Raw genomic sequence first — 6,074 nt, forward strand, 5'->3', positions numbered from 1 at the left:
TAATATTAAATTAAATAGGTTAACAAGTAGATACGACAGAAGTGTGTCTAAAACACAGCAGCTAATATACACCGAAAGCGTATAAATAGCTTGAATCTTTAGGCTATGTTGGCTAGCAAGCTACCGAGGTGGTTGACGAGCTGTCTCTGAAGAACCGTCCACTAGATTATACGTCACGTTGGCAGCGTCGCCTGAATGACGCACATCGTCGTCTGCTGACTGGAGGGGAAACGCAGTTGAGGATCATATTTTATTTTCAGACAAAGATTATTTTAAATGGATTTAATTAAATAATACTATTATATTGAGACATACAAAGACAGGAATGTGTTGATTGATTAGTGCGAATATTTATTTTTTTACCACAGCTTTTTTAAGTCAGTTTCATAAAGTCATACCCTAAATGTATTTGCTATGTGTGCCATTGCCCGGCTATTAAAAGGGACAGGCGACTATTTAAGACTCAGCCTCAGGAATGTTTGGTCACATGGAATCAAGTGGTCACTAGATGTCTACGGTGCCAAAGAGATTGATAGTTGGGGGTGTTGGGAGTGTTTAGTGTGTTGATATAACGGTAATAATGTCAAAATTCCACTTTTAACAACCATCAGAATTGGTAAAAAAAATGTTTTGCCCGAGTGGCACAGCGATCTAAGGTACTGCATCGCAGTGCTAGAGGCGTCACTACAGACCCGGGTTCGATCCCGGACTGTACCACAACCTGCTATGATCGGGAGTCCCATAGGACGGCACACAACTGGCCAAGCGTCGTCCGGGTTAGGGGAGGGTTTGGCCGGGGGGGGCTTTACTTGGCTCATCTCGCTCCAGCGACTCCTTGTGGTGCCTGCAGGATGACCTCGGTCGTCAGGTGAACGGTGTTTCCTCCGACATATTGGTGCGGCTTGCTTCCGGGTTAAGCGAGCGGGTGTGAAGAAGCTCGGTTTGGCGGGTCATGTTTCAGAGGACGTACGACTTGACCATTCGCCTCCCCAGCGTTGCATAAATCCTGCCTGATGTTACTGCTGTTCCTAAAACCATTGGCATACGTTAGCCTACTGTAACCACACACAGAGGGGGTGTGTGTGTGTGTGTGTGTGTGTGTGTGTGTGTGTGTGTGTGTGTGTGTGTGTGTGTGTGTGTGTGTGTGTGTGTGTGTGTGTGTGTATGTGTGTTAAGGTTGGGCGATTGTGTACAAGCCTACATCGCCCGATTGCGCCCCATAGCTTGTCTTGACTTGGGACTTGAGTGCTAAGACTTGAGACTTACTTGTGACTTGTAAAACAATGACTTGGTCCCACCTCTGGTATATACTGTATTCTATCCTATTCTACTGTATCTTAGTCTATGTATTACTCATCTCATATGTATATACTGTATTCTATCCTATTCTACTGTATCTTAGTCTATGCATTACTCATCTCATATGTATATACTGTATTCTATCCTATTCTACTGTATCTTAGTCTATGTATTACTCATCTCATATGTATATACTGTATTCTATCCTATTCTACTGTATCTTAGTCTATGCATTACTCATCTCATATGTATATACTGTATTCTATCCTATTCTACTGTATCTTAGTCTATGACCCCCTGACATCACTCGTCCAAATATTTATATATTCTTAATTCCATTCCTTTAGATTGTGTGTATTGTTAGATATTACTTGTTAGATATTACTGGACTGTTGGAGCTAGAAACACAAGCATTTTGCTACATCCGCAATAACATCTGCTAAACAAGTGTATGTGACAAATAAAATGTGATTTGATGTATATAGGTCTGGTGTTGGAGATCATTCCACACTCTGTGTTCTACTACCCAGGTCTGGTGTTGGAGATCATTCCACACTTCGTGGATCTCCTGCATGTATTTTCTGATGTTTAATCAGACCACTTGAATGAGAGTATCTCTTGTCACATTGATCACAGCTATAAGGCTTCTCTCCTGTGTGGCTAAGTTCAAGTTGGGTACTGAGGTACCGTAACCTCTTAGCTGAAAGTCGAAGGCCGGAGGGCAGGAAAGTTTTTTGGGGGTAACGATTCTCAGCTGTTTTTGCTTTTCTTTTCAGTTTTTCCTTTTTTGGAAGAGAGCGGGAGTGGAGATGGAGCAAACATTTTCAAATAGGTCGGTCCCTGGGATCGGGCTGGCGAATACGGTTCGCTTTGCGTGGAAGGACAAGGAGATGGAGCCATTCAGACGTGAAACTTTTGGAAGGACTATCTTAATGTGGATCCTTAAACTGACAGGGAAGGATGTGTCAAAGACAGGGAGAGATTGGGGGTGGAGGGGATAGTGAGGAGGATGGAAGGAACTTTGAGGGGGAGGATGAAGAGGGAGGAGAGGAAGTGGGGGCAGCATGCTGCCCGGGAGAAGTGGAAGGGAGGTTTAGGGCTGGGGAAAATTTAGATGATTTAAGGGGATAGATTAGGGATAATAAATAATAAAAACTTGTATGTTAAAAAAAAAATATTCCAATATGTCAAAATAGTGCTGGTATGTAAGTTTAGTATCACTTTTCAACCAACCCAGTGCATTTGTTGAAAATGAAAAATGTTAACACTATGGCTAACATTTGCAAGCTTGAGCCAGCTACCGAGCTGGCATACACACTCTGTAGCACAGAGTACATACTCAATATGACGTTGAGAAATAGTGCATTGTGGGTAGTTTAGAAGATATCTGGAAATAAGTGAATAAATATGTAATGACGCAAAAACATAACTGTTTGTGCTTATAGGTAACCAGATCTTCAATACAACTAAGTTACCAAGGCTTCAACCACACGGTTTTGTTACACTGGTGAGTAAAAACTCATGCTTCCTACACTTTAACTTGTTGTCTGAAGATAAAATGTACATTTTACTCAACTGCGTTACCCACTCCAGTCAGCAGATGGCGGTCTGTGACTTTAAGGAAATGCTGCTTGTGTGACGTATAATCTAGTGGACGGAACGCTTCTTTCAACAGCAGCAACAGTAAGTCCGCCACCTCGGTAGCTTGCTAGACAAAATAGCCGAACCAATAAAGCTCTTTAGACGCTTTAGTGTATAGTAGCAACTGTGTTTTAAACCCACTTCTGTCGTCTAGTTAGTTATCCGATTTAATTTCATATTTACGGTGTTGTTATTAGTCAGCTAGCGGGATGGTTAAGTTAGCATTAGCCTAGCTAACATCCCCGACCATGCGGTCACTAAGCTACTCTCCTCCTGCTACAGAAGAGGAGGATATCACAGTAAAACAAGAAGTAGAAGGTGAGGCCTTTACTGTGAAAGAAGAAAAAGACGCGTTCAGAGTGAAAGAGGAGGAGGATGTTACAGTAAAAGGAGAAGAGGATGCAGTTTATGGAGTGAAAGAGGAGGAGGGAGAGATGACTGTTACATCGAAAAAGGAGGAGGAAGAAGAGGAGGAAACTGGATATCTGGGCCCGGTTTCCCAAACGCATCTTAAGGCATCCAATGGTTCTAACGATGAATTAAGCCATAAGATGGTTTTGAGAAACCGTTCCCTGATTAACACTAGTAAGTACTGTCTTACAAAACAGAGGCACAAACTCTGCAGTTGTAGAACTGATGTGTGGTGTTAAAGCGGAAATCTGCAATTGCTACATCCATATTGTGACTTTTAAATTATTTATTTATATAAGAATATAACACATGCTTCTTGAGCTTAGTTCAACTGTTGTACCCCATCAGAACCCCAAATAAGCTTTTTTTACTTCAATGTTTAGGAACAATGTAAATCAACACTGTATCGCCTCATCATGGTTGAAACGATAATGTTGATATCTTGGATGGTCAGTCCTTGCATCCATAGGTCTGTCTGTAGTTACATTTCTCCAACCCCATAATCATCTTATTACCATAACAGTGGTGGAATGACAGATTTGTTATTGTTTGAACTACAGTTTGCTGGGTTGTGTGGGTTTTTTAAACAGCAACAAAATGGCTGCCCAGAGACTTGGTTTGGTAAACAGCTGAGGGATGGGGGAAGGAGAAGTGTAACCACTCTCAAAATCATAGAGAACGCTATTGTAGAAACCGTAACCCAACACCTAGCGACCTCGTCAAGAAGTTTAGACATCTTGGCGTAACAGTTATAAGGTGTTGACTTGACAGTCACTGGACCCAGGTTTGAGTTCAGCTCAGGGCTACCCCCTGAATTCAATACACTATGAATACAACGACTGGCCATGCATGATGTCATAATGATAGTTTAACCAGGTTTCTAGGATATATAGTATATTCTAGAATTCATCCATGATGTCATAATGATAGTTTAACCAGGTTTCTAGGATATATAGTATATTCTAGAATTCATCCATGATGTCATAATGATAGTTTAACCAGGTTTCTAGGATATATAGTATATTCTAGAATCCATCCATGATGTCATAATGATAGTTTAACCAGGTTTCTAGGATATATAGTATATTCTAGAATTGCCAGTGAAGATTTCCTGTGGGGGTCAAGTTATTAGAGCTGTTGATAAGTCATTGTATAATATTCAGCCAATTTATTTTCATGCCATTACATCAATACAGCCCAACCAGAAGAGAGAGAACTCTTCCTGAACCACCTTCTCCTGCTGGCCTTCAGAAATTCTGCCGTTGCTGGTAATAGGCTACACAAGCAAGCAGTCAGTTTCATTTCATTGATAATAGTATCTCAAAATCATTGTCTGTGATTAATCTAAATTCTATATAAATCTAAATGAAAATTATACAAATCTTAAAGTAACTTTTATTGCCATTGCCAACTAAGTAAAAAATTGCAACAAATACAAACATTGCAAATAAATATCCTGTAAATCACATGGCCTGTCTACAATGAACTTGAAACATTGTTTAAAATAATTCTGGGCCCTCAGTTTCCCCTGCCAGTGAGTTCTCGACCGACACAGCTGTAGGCTATTTGTGAAAGGGATAAGAAGTTATCAGGTATTTTGACATTTCCACTGGATCAGCGCATTACGTTTTTCCCTTTTGTGCCGAGTGGTTATCGAAAGGGCGAGAGCTGGAAATATTTTTCAAATACTTTAAGGAAATATTCTCATTTGCAATTGATTTTGATTAGACTTTGTTTACTTGCTGTTTGAGGTGAAGAGAAATTTGCTTTGAGAAGCTCCTCAGCTCATTAGTGGTGGTGCGTTAAGACAATCAGAAATACTATCAGACATCCCCAAATAGGCACATTTATAGGCCTCCATTTGCGCTCAGGCCAGGTAGACTAGTCCTACTTCTGTATGCGCAGTAGGTCTATGTTGTTGTTATGGGTCCTACATTAGGCCTATGTTGTTGTTAGGGGAAGTTATGGGTCCTACAGTAGATCTGTGTTGTTGTTAGGTGAAGTTTTGTGCCAATTTGGCAAACACTTAGTGTACAAACCCTCATTAATATTTAACCTTAATAACTTGAATAACTCAATCATCGATGTTACTACTAATGTGAAAACAAGACAAAATATGACTATTCTTGCTCATTTTGTGGGCCTTGAACCATCTGTCTGACTTTGTTGTTCACGCAGGAGAGACGTGACTATCGTTGATCCTCTGGGGAGCCTCAACAACCTCATGATGCTGACGAGGCAGAGAAGAGTCTCTCCAGATCAGAACTCCTCGAGAAACACCAGCAGAGACCCACAGGGAAGATAATTCACCGCTCTGACTGTGGGAAGAGATTCACCTCATCAGCAGGCATTAAAATTCATCAGATAATCCACACAGGAGAGAAACCTTATTGCTGTACTCAATGTGGGAAGAGTTTTGATTGGTCAACCGGCCTGATATCACACCAGAGAACACACACAGGAGATAAACCTTATAGCTGTGATGAATGTGGGAAGAGTTATGTTACATCTAGCAGTCTGACTAAACACCGGAGAACACACACAGGAGAGAAACCTTATAGCTGTGATGAATGTGGGAAGAGATTTGTTACATCTAACAGTCTGAATAAACACCAGAGAACACACACATGAGAGAAACCTTATAGCTGTGCTCAATGTGGGAAGAGCTGTACTGGGTCTAGCTGTCTGACTAAACACCAGAGAACACACACAGGAGAGAAACA

General features: G+C 41.0%; 1 long non-coding RNA gene across 1 annotated transcript; it reads left to right on the forward strand.

Annotated features, from left to right (window-relative positions):
• The first annotated feature begins 3,478 nt into the window (after window positions 1-3,478).
• On the forward strand, window positions 3,479-5,575 carry LOC120032561. Its single transcript, XR_005473839.1, has 3 exons — window positions 3,479-3,525; window positions 4,548-4,642; window positions 5,530-5,575. It is a non-coding gene; the product is annotated as an uncharacterized LOC120032561 (long non-coding RNA).
• The last annotated feature ends 499 nt before the right edge of the window (window positions 5,576-6,074 follow it).

This window comes from Salvelinus namaycush, chromosome 39 (assembly GCF_016432855.1).
Source record: "Salvelinus namaycush isolate Seneca chromosome 39, SaNama_1.0, whole genome shotgun sequence".
Classification (NCBI taxonomy): Eukaryota; Metazoa; Chordata; class Actinopteri; order Salmoniformes; family Salmonidae; genus Salvelinus; species Salvelinus namaycush.